The sequence below is a fragment of the Argiope bruennichi genome, chromosome 7 (genome assembly GCF_947563725.1).
Source record: "Argiope bruennichi chromosome 7, qqArgBrue1.1, whole genome shotgun sequence".
NCBI lineage: Eukaryota > Metazoa > Arthropoda > Arachnida > Araneae > Araneidae > Argiope > Argiope bruennichi.
Genome location: NC_079157.1, coordinates 64,695,366 through 64,707,145, shown reverse-complemented (window position 1 = coordinate 64,707,145; position 11,780 = coordinate 64,695,366). Strand labels below are relative to the sequence as shown.

The 11,780-nt window shown below is 28.9% G+C and overlaps 2 non-coding genes across 2 annotated transcripts; both read right to left on the bottom strand.

Annotated features, from left to right (window-relative positions):
- Window positions 1–2,467: 2,467 nt before the first annotated feature.
- Trnaq-uug (transfer RNA glutamine (anticodon UUG)) lies at window positions 2,468–2,539 on the bottom strand. Its single transcript has one exon. It is a non-coding gene; the product is annotated as a tRNA-Gln (tRNA).
- Window positions 2,540–2,543: 4 nt separating this feature from the next.
- Trnae-uuc (transfer RNA glutamic acid (anticodon UUC)) lies at window positions 2,544–2,615 on the bottom strand. The gene has a single exon. It is a non-coding gene; the product is annotated as a tRNA-Glu (tRNA).
- Between the last annotated feature and the right edge of the window lie 9,165 nt (window positions 2,616–11,780).

Below are 11,780 nucleotides of genomic sequence, written 5' to 3'. Positions count from 1 at the left end.
TATTTTTCAACAACAATCGTAATTCTGAACGAATATTTAGCGTATCATGAAATGAAAATTCAAAATCTTAAGAATTCTGAAAGAACACTATTTTATCTTATTGATAAAAATCACTATTAAAGTTGTTGACATTTGTCCATTTTTATTTTACAATCCGAATTACTATCTTGTTCTTAACAAAAATAAACATTTCCATTCATTTTCAAGAAAAAAAGCAAATATTTAATTACTCGAAAGAATCTGCAAACGATTTAAATTTATATTTAAAATACCTAAAAAAATACCAATTTTTGCATAGTCTTAGATTAGAAATTAGTTTATATTCTTAAAAGACTTCAGAGTAAATTTATTTCAAAATGTATTCATTTTTTTTAATTTTAAAGGAGCTGTCGGTAAATAAAGGCAATGCTCAGTGAAATGGTAAGAAAACTTAACGGTTCTAAAATAATACGAATTATATATCTATTACAATTTGAAGATTAAAAATATTTTAGTGGAGAAGCCATAAGGACCTAGTTACATAAAATATTTTATTAAAAATTTTAGCAATCATTAATCTGGGTGAAACAACTGGTCACCAAAGGCAATTAGTAAGGAAATCAAGGATGAATGACATAAATCTCGAATGAAAATAATGCCAAAGTTCTCAGTCGCACCACAGCCCAAACATAAAAACTCCGATACCATTGGTTTAAACGAAAAGACAAAACAAAATACACGACTGACCGGCAACCAGAATAAAATTTGAATGAAATCAAATCAAATAAACAAACACAACGAAACGAATTAAAATTTATATGTTAAATTTAATTAAGTATGCAATATTATTCTAAATTTAGTCCTTTTACAACCAACTGAATATGTTCTCACAAAATATAATTTTTTTTTTTTTTTTTTTGCTTTAATAGCGATTTTTTATTGTTTTTATAAATTTTAAACCCATTTGTGTCGGTGATTACTTGCTGGTTCTTTAAAATCAAGTTTTTGATCAAGGAACGTTTAAAAGCTATACAACTAGCGTCCCCGATCGATCCATATGGACCTTGTCAGGGAATTTAGTCTTTTGAATTCATTGAAATAGTTGAGAAAGAGAAAATTATGTCAGAAAAAAAAAAGCTTACAATATTTAAAAAATTTTTTTGTCCTCATCAAAAGTAAAGTAATTTTTAACTTTCTTGCTGGATTCTGAATTATATTTGCTTTTATCTTCTTGCCAACCTTATTGTAATACTTCATTTCAAAAACATTCTGTTTTAATAATATTTTTTTCTAATCCTTATTTCTAAAAATACTTAAAATTCGTCTGTATGTAAGAGTAAATTTAGATAATAATTTACAAGCCTTTTTTCGGTTGCTTAACTTTGAGGTATTAATCGAATTGTAAATAACAATAAGCATATATTTTTAAAAACTCACAGCATTTCAAAAGATGATATGAATATTTGACTGACATGACTAATGCAAATACGTTGGTACTTTTATGAGTGCAAAATTCAATCTAAAAAAAAAAAAAAAAAACCTGAGAAAAAAAAAGATTGGAACTGAAAAAAAGGAACTCTGAATAAAGAAAAAAATGGAAACCATGTGATTTGATCATGGCCCAAATATAATCCAAAATGGGGGGGAAAAAAAAAAAAAAAAAAAACCCTGAAAATTTGGTTAATAAATATACATGACTGGTGAAAGCAGAATTTGACGAAAGAAGAAAATTTTGTCTAAGAATCACAGAACAAACTGAAGTATGATTTGGAAAAGCAGAAAATGGCGAATTAAATTACCCGTGATAAGCTTTTGTAAAAGTTTTTTTTTTCTTTTTAATTCAATCTAATTTGGTGTTAATGCAGCAGTTTATTTTGTCTATGGAACATCTATTTTTCGAAAGACGCCAATGCTAGTTCCAAGAAGGTAAGCAAATCCTTAGCAAATTATTTGTTTTTAAAAAAGAATACAGTTTCAACGAGGTAAATTAAGAAATTAAACATTGTATGCTATTTATTTTTTTCCTTATGAGAAATACCTCATTAGAGAAGAACATTTTTAAAAATTCTCTTGGTTTACATTTTATATTATTATTTTTGTGAGTTAAACACATAGTTTTCTGGATTCTAACTCTGTCACAATTACCACATTGCATTATTATTTTTATAGAATTCAGAATGCCATTTTGACAGAACAAATTCATTAAAATTTAGTAAACAATAATTGCTAAGGAATTTTCTTTTGTATTTTTATTCAAGCTACATTTGGTGTATTATTTATTTTCAACTTCGGTAACGAGGGAATTCTTATATAACGAATAGAAATTATTGTTCATTTCTGTTTTAGAAACTTATACTTTTTAGAGCAATTGTATGCTAAGTAAGATCATTTCTGTAGCTTGTTATTATCGTTTGATGGAACTTTGTCTCAGAGACTAAAGAAAAAAAATAAAAATAAAGATGCAAAACCTGAAAAAAATAGAAAAAGTAGGTTCCACCGAGATTTGAACTCGGATCGCTGGATTCAAAGTCCAGAGTGCTAACCATTACACCATGGAACCCAACTTCCCATGCCGGGAATCGAACCCGGGCCGCCTGGGTGAAAGCCAGGAATCCTAACCACTAGACCACATGGGATGACACTAGCAGTTGAAAGTTATGAGTGAACCTTAAGATTTTTATTTCGTTTTATATAACGATTTTTCTCAAGATCCGATTATTAATTTCCATGTCTAAATACCATCCCACAATTAGTATTCTGTTTGATAGAATTCAGTACAAGGAACAAGTTTTCGCCTAGTGAATTGAGAACTTTCAATATTAGAACCTATTTAGAAGAAAATTTTTGAAATATACACTAAAATAATACTATGGGGAAAATATATTAATTCTTATTATATAGGGGAAAAAGCAAGAGATAATGAATATACAATACAATAATAAAGCTTTAAAAATCTATTCAAATTTAAACGAACATTCAAATGAACGTAAACATTTTCAAAGCTCATTCATTGACATAACGAGACGTCAGTTAACAACTATAGAATAAAAAGCACATTTATTTCAATGAATTATATCTATATTATTATTATTATATATAATGCATCTTGAAAGATACTAGGATAAATGTCAAATAACATTCGGGACACTTAAAATAAATAAAATTAAAAGTAAATCACAGTAGAGCAACGAATGTAGTTATATTAAAGATTGTAACTTGTGGCGCCATCTTCACTGAAATACTTTAAAGAAATTGTAGCAAGCTAATGATTTTTGACAGACATTGAATTCTTTCATAATTTAATTTTTGACAATTAATTTTATTAATGGTAACGTATTATCTATATAATTTATTTATGAAATTTTACAGATATATATTAAAAAATGAATGAATGTCACGTACGGTAGCATAATAGTTTTTCGTTAATAACGGATGACATAAAAATTTACTGAATCAAATATCAACTTAGAAATCTCACACTTGACGTGAAATATCGGACAAAAATGTTTAAAGGGTGAATTAATGTAGTAATAAAAAATAATTGTTTCAAATTTTCACGTAAATTTAGCAAACGAAAAAAAATTAGATAAATAAGATATAGATTAAAATTAAATAAAACAGTGTTTGAATTTTTTACATTTAAAAAAAGTTTTAATGTATAGAGAACTGTAGCATTTTATAAAATAAAATCGATTTCTTTCAAGTCATTTGCAAAATTTAATAAAAATAAGATATAACATTTATTGTTTTAAGTTTATTGTGTTATAAATAAAAGCACATCACTTCCTTTCATATTTATTTACGATTAATATTTCAAGTTATCTGGAGTTATAAAATTTGTATGCCTTCATTTTTTTTTTTTTTTTGTATATGCCTTGGAACAGTGATGTTGATATTCGAACCTGCAATCTTCGTCTTTATATATATACACTTATGTTACAATTTTCAATTTTTAATAGTCGGGAGTTTAGCTCGTTATACATACCCACTCTTAAAGCGTGAAAGAAGTGAAAAATATTTATTTTGCAAGAGATAAAAAATATCTGGTTCAAAAAAGGGCAGGACGGCGTCAGCGGTCTGAGAGAATCTGCGGTTCGAAGTAACCAACTGACTAGCCTGCGCCCCGACGTTGGGAAGAAAATAGCTTTATGAATTTAACATTCATTAATAGACTGTGCTGCCATCTTGCCATAAAACAACGAGCTTGTTATGTTATTATTATCGGGCGTGTATATTGTAATTAAAAATGTTAAGTATCAGTAACGTAACACTTGTAAAATGATGCATCGACAAAATAATCTGAAATATAACTTTTTGGATTAAAAAATACAACTAATGCTCATTTAACATTTCCAAAATAGTGGTCCAAGAAACTAAATATTTTTTTTAATGCATGTTTAGGTCTTGGCCTTTTAATAAGGCAACGGTCAAAAGTTTTTAAAAATTATTTTTTTTACGGTTTTTTTTTTTTTTTTTTTTGCCAAAGGCCAATTTTATTATAAATTCATCCAACTGGCAATATTTCGAATAAGTTTAAAAAAAAAAAAAAAAAAAAAAAAGAGTGGTGGTTGGCGGGAGGGGGGGGGATAGAGAAAAGTTAAAAAAAAACAAAATGTTGATCCCTTTTTAACCAGTATATTATTTATAAAGTGTTTTCTTTTCAATAGCTAAAATAAATTGTTCCTTTACGTTTTTTTAATAGCCATACCTGATTGTTGCCATGATTCAGAGACAAGAATATTCATTAATTAATCACTTGCTCCTTCAGGTTAGCTTTAATTGTTTTAGACACCGAGTATCTAATTATGGTTTTTATTTATAAATATTCTGTTATATTAGAAAATTTATTGTAAGTCTATTTATTTATCATTATTATTATTTTTCCTTTGGTAGCCGCATGTCTGGCAGTAAACTTTCTCGAGATTTCAAAATCTGGAAAATAAATAAGAAAATAGAGTATTGATAAATAAATAAAAGAAATTTTAGTCCAAAATGGTTATTTTTAGATGCCTTTAGAACAAGATTATCTTCGTATCTAATTTTGCTTCTAAATGCAGAAGAATCTGAAAGGAAAATACTGTGAAAGATATTTGTATGGTAAAAATACTAATTTTATGTGATTCACAGCTTGGGCCATTTCCAAAGGGAATTCTCGTACATGGAGGAAAAAAAATAGCCTTGTATTATAATAACGTGGGGGTGGGGTGGAATGAGAGGTATCATATAAGTGAAAGTAAGCAAATGTTTTAATTTCAATTAAATTAGCATATTAATGATAAAGCAATTTGACTTGTTAACTAATACTTCAAAGTGACAAAATTGTCAAATTTTCGACGGAAATTGGCAAAATCAGTCCAATTGTTGAAGTTGAGAATTTTGTTAAAGTTTTATTTTGCAATGTCTCTCGAAATGGAGAGATAGGTGGTAGACGACCATTGATGGCATAATTAGGGACCATAAACATTTGTATGAAAAAAATCAAAATCGAAACTGCGGTTGTGGTTAAGGAACTCTGTCGCGGTTTTTCTTCACAGAGAATATATAATGAAGAAATGTTTTTTCAATTTCTCTTGGTAGTGGAGCTTTCATAAACCAAAATTGGTGAAATCCGACTAGTGACTGGGGTTGAGACACCGGTTCATTGGTGTTGCTTACTATTTTAAATGCATAATGGATCTGCAATAATTTCCGTTTAAGATTTCGGATTTTATATCATAATCATTGTATACTCCATTTGTAACGTCAGATATGATGTTTTAACTGGGATAAGAATGGACAGATGTAAAAAGATTGTGTTTAATCGGTAGAACTTCCATATTATACTCCATTTGTAACGTCAGATACGATGTTTTAACTGGGATAAGATTGGACAGATGTAAAAAGATTGTATATAATCGGTAGAACTTCCATATTATACTCCATTTGTAACGTCAGATATGATGTTTTAACTGGGATAAGAATGGACAGATGTAAAAAGATCTTTTATCGGTAGGAATTCCATATAAGGGCTGAAAATCCAAGGTAACAAATTAACAGAACATTTATGTTCAAGTGGGTTTTTTTACCAATTCATATATAACTGTCAAACATCGTACCAGGAAGTACAGGATACATAAAAATCTCAACCTTCTGCCCGATCTTTTGCTAATCTGCATTACATTTGTTACATGATCGAATGCTTTCAATAGAAAGAATGACTATTCACCAGACAGGAAACTACCAGCATCTCATCAACACAATACATTTCCCAGCTATTGTCTGGAGAAACCACACCCAAAGTGAGCTCAAAGTTCCGCAACTTTTCCACGTGTCTGCTACTTAAGGAAAGAAAATGACAAAATGGTGTACACCATATTGAGAACTTTCCCTTGCTATCCGCTCAATTGAGCGTGGAAATCTCAACTAATGCGGCTTAAAAAAGGCGACGCACGTTACGCTTTGAATCCTACGTCGCTTTGTTGGATTTCATGGAAATCGCTAGTCACAGTTAACCTTCCACCGTGGATCAAGAATAGTAGGATTTACTTGCTAGAATATTTCATAAGTCCAATCCTGAATCATTTTCCTCTTCATTAGTAATGAATCATTACGGAAAGATGCCTTGGATTTGATTTGGTAGAAATATTTTGATATAAAGGGTTATTGGATACGTATTTCGCAATTTCTCAATGACGGTTATTAAAATAGGCAGCTATCTAGAGACTCTAGGATGGGAGGAAAGCTACTATAGGCCAACTTAAAAACTTTATTTTCCTACTTGCAAAATAAATAAGCTTGTGAAAAAGTGAAAATTCTATGAATTTTAAAATATTACGATAATGTTAATACTTTATCAGATACGATTGGTCAGATTCTTATATATTTCATTACATTAACTTTGTTATTAAATATTTATTAACATCGAAAATTGGCTTCAAAAATATTGTGTACAAACGCAAATGGTGAAAAATATGGGGTCGTAATAGATAAATGAAAACAAATACATTTTCAATCAGCTTGAAGGATGTCTCCAAATCTTTCTCGCATACTCTGTAAAAAAGGTGTTATCCAAGGGAACAACACCTTGCATGGCATTGGCGTACAATAGTTATGTAGTACTAACCTTTGGCTTGAAATTGGCATCTTTATTGAATCTTTTTGTAATCCTTGACGAGTTATTTAGCAAATAATTTCTAGCATGCGGTTAATGGTACCCGAAAATCGAATTTGTGTTTTAGATGCGATTTCCCCAACCGATCGAAACAAAAGTTTGACCCTGAGCTACAGTTGTAGTCACAGAATCATATACAAAATTTTATATATAAAAGTCATTTTTTATTATCGCTTTTACATGTTTCTGAAAGTACAGACCGACAGACAGACAATCCTTAGTTGGATTTGAATCAAAATTTGACAGATGTCTATACTTCAGATGCTAAATTTAAAACTACAGTATTTAGCATTTTTATGAAACTATCGTGCCATACTTGGCCAGTTTTTGGGCAATTAATCCATGGCATGCATTTAATAGTCCCAGAAAATTGAATTTGTGCTTTAGACACGTTTTTCTTAATCGATTGAAACAAAAATCTAGCTCAAAACTTCACCTATTGTCAAAAATCCCCTACAAAATTGGATATATTTAAGTCATTGCGACTTCGAGTTATCGAGTTTGCTTGTTTTCAAAAGAAGGTCAATCCTTTGTTGGATTTGGCTCAAAGTCTATAGATATCTAGACTATAGATGCATGTTCAATGAACAGATGTATGTATATAGATGTATGTTCAATTATGTATGTATATAGATGTATGTTCAATTATGTATGTATATAGATGTATGTTCAATTATGTATGTATATAGATGTATGTTCAGTTATTATGTTCAAGTCATTGCGACTTTGAGTTATCGAATTTGCTTGTTTTCAAAAGAACAGACCGACAGATGGTCAATCCTTTGTTGAATTTGGCTCAAAGTCTATAGATATCTAGAGTATAGATGTATGTTCAATGAACAGATATATGTATATAGATGTATGTTCACTTATCCATCTGGCTCTATTCGTTTGTTGTTGTCATATTAACTTATATTAGAAAAACTGGACAGAAAGAGTTCCTTTGGACGGATTTTGCTGAAAATTTGACAGATATTTATAAATTTGGTATAAATACCGTATACCAAATTTTATCCGTCTAACTCGAAGCATTTTTGAGTTATCTTTGTCACAGTCAAATAGATGAACATTTTCCAAAAATGTGGTTTTTTTTTTTTTTTTTTTTTTTTTTAAACTCAAGGATGTCTAAAACTCGGAGATTCGCCAAAATCTCGAGTTAAAATTTTTTGACGATTTCTATACTTTCTCTATACTATGTATACGAGAAAGTAAAAAGTTAATAAAAAAATATTAACATGTTGAAAATGTTTTGAAATGTCAAATAAAATTGATCAGTTTGTTTAAAGACGCAGCTCATAGCATGTATTGATTAGGGCTGTAAAATACATAGACTCACTTCTGCAATTTTCTATTCTAATCTGTATTTAAAGGTAATATGGAACATTTCACTCAGAAACAAAGCTATATTTAACCTTCTACCAAAGACTAAACATAATTCCATTCACTTTATAAAATGCATCAGAAACAGAAATATTAAAAGTTTTCCTTGATTATGGAAAACGATTCATTTTCTATACTAATTCTATTGGATTTGATATGGTCGGTTTAAGGAGTTAACGAATGCTACTTCGTAATTTATGCAGTCACAAAGATAATATTTAAATTGAAACCTTAATAAGCAATTTCTCTAATCACATAAGCAAGGATATCATTCATTTGTACCGACTGAACCCTTTTCGTACTTAATGCTACATTGAGGTATAAATAACTTCTTTAACAAATTTCTTTAATTCAGGATCATTTGCATAGATTGAATTATTTATTAGGTTTAGAAAAGTGAATTAAAATTTTGAGGAAATAAAGTTGGTATCTTTGAATAATTAGAATTTTTAATTTTAATGTAGCATAAAATTATTTCTAGTGGTATAAATTTCTACTGAATTATTGCGGGTAAAAAAAGATAAAATTTTGATTATTATATGGTTAATAGAATCTTTAGTAAATTTACTCTTTAGAAAGTTGAAATACACTTTGTCATACCTTAAATAATGCGTACGCAAAATTCATTAAATTATGAGGCGATGTGGAATATATACACAGCTGCAATGGCTTATATTTATATTAAAATTTTAAAAAATAACCAAGTACTTTTTTTTTATGGTCACTGCGATAAATCGCCAAAAAAAATGCAAACTGTAACAAACTTGGCGATTGGAAACTAAGGATTTGCGATATTATCTGATAATATAAAAATCGCCAAGTAAATCTGAGGATGCAATCATCCTGGCGAAATTTTGGCATCTTATGTATAATGGAGCTTGGCGATGTTAATGTAATCCGAAGACCACCAAGTAAATCCATTATCTTGGCATTGTTACATCTAAAAAATCGTAATGAGTACGTAAACAAAGCATTTTTTTTTTTGACGATTGGAAAGATGGCATTTTTTGAATGACTGGATTTAGATTAAAAAACGAACGTAAGAATTTGCATTAATTTTTTTTTTTTGCTTATAAAACTTTCATATACATTCATAACAGCCACCTTTGGCGAGAAACTTGTTCGCCAGAAATATTGGCTTTTCTGGCTGCTAAACTAATATGGAGTGCATTTATTTAATTTAATTATTATTTGGTAAGAATAAAAAGTGGGAATTTAAGGGAATAAGTTTACTGCCAATTAATCCTCGCACAAATAAAAAGCATATGTATGTTACGATAAATGTCATCACTTTGGTGATTATGAATAATCACCACTAAACTTATTGATGATTATGAATAATCATCACTAAACTTATTGATGATTATGAATAATCACCACTGAACTTATTGATGATTATGAATAATCACCACTGAACTTATTGATGATTATGAATAATTACCACTAAACTTATTGATGATTATGAATAATTACCGATGGTGATTATTCATAATCACCAGTAAGTTATAGTAAAGAAACTGTATTGATGATTACAATCATACTGGTGATTTTTGTTAATCATCACTAAACTGAATGATGATTGAGAATAATTATTGTTGATGATTATTCATAATTATCATTAAATTGGTAATTAATATTCATAAACACCGGTAAGGTAATTATGCATTATTCCCTGTTTATTACTTTTCCGCAACGTGTATACAACGTAATTGAAGAGGAAATGAAAACCCTATCTCTGTGGCAATATTCAAAGAAACGAAAAATGATCCTAATTTTTAACATAGATAAAAACCCACAATTGAATGGTTTGAAAAAAAAAGGAAATTAATTAAAATTTCCTTTTTCTTTTTATTAAAAATTTATTATTTCATTATTATATTATATTATATTTCGTTATTAAAATTTCATAATTAAAAAATTGTGTTACAGATTGTGTATCAAATAAAAATAAAAATAATAAAATAACAGAAAAAAATTACAGAAATGTTATTTGATTTCATTAATTTTTTGGGGGGATTTTAAAATAGTGTAAAAAAATGTGAGATGATCTTGATAACTGGAAAACACCAAAATCTTGTTTAATTTTTAATTAACTTTTGGATTTTGAAAAGTGAGGGCCATCTTCCACTTGTCTTGAAGAACTCGTGTGTGAAATTTCATTGAACTTTCCTGCATAAAATTACTGCAGTATATGTAAAATACAATAACTTTTTATGCGTTTTATATATATCTGTATAAAAGGCATACAAACAAATATTCATTCATATATATATAGTTAAAAGTAAATAGATTTTCTTATGAACTCTTATTCAAGATTCCTATAAGATTCTCAGAAAAATATATATTTAACCAGTGGATGTGGTTTCCTTGAAAATCTCTCATACTCTCGAATAAATACTCTAGAATGTGCTTAACTATTACATTATTGCTCGCAATGGCATAATTATATATTAATTATGCCATTGGCGAACCATAGTTAGCCATATTGCATGCCACTGGCAAACAGTTGTTGGCGATAGCTGGGGAAGAGCCTAACTATTGAGGCGGAGGAAGGAAGGAAGGAACTATTAGGAAGAGGCTAAGTGCAAGATCTGTGGAGATTAATCGCTTGGATGCGATTAATACACAAGTACCAGAAAATCGAATATAAACTTTAGACGCGTTCTTCCGACAGATAGAAACAAAAAAAATGATGCAAAACTTCAAGTGCAATCGCAAAATTATATATTAATTTTCATATATTTAAGTCATTGCGTGATATTGTGTTTATATATCTGAGAAAATATAGATTGACAAATGGTCGACCCTTTGACAAATGTAGTTCAGAATTTGATAAAGATCTTTGCTTTAGATGATACAACTGTGCACCACATTTCTTTTATATGAGTTATTACGCTTTTGAATCACCGGATTTATATGCATGCAGAAGTACAGAACGACAAATGTCCCACCCCTTGGCGAATTTTGTTGAAATTTTACACATATCTATATTTTAGATGTAAATCTGTACATTCAATTTTATTCATCTCATTCTCTTTGTTTTGTATTTATCGTGTTAACATATATTCAAATAAACAAAGAGGCAGAATTCATCCGAATGGATTTTGTACAAAATTTTCATATATTTAAATAATTGAGTTTCTGATTTAGGATTATGTTTGTGAAATTACAGGCCAGCAGACGGTCCATTCTTTGATGGACTTGGTTGAAACTTTAATACTGATTTATACATTAGATACTAAATCTATGTACCAATTTTAATCTGTTTATC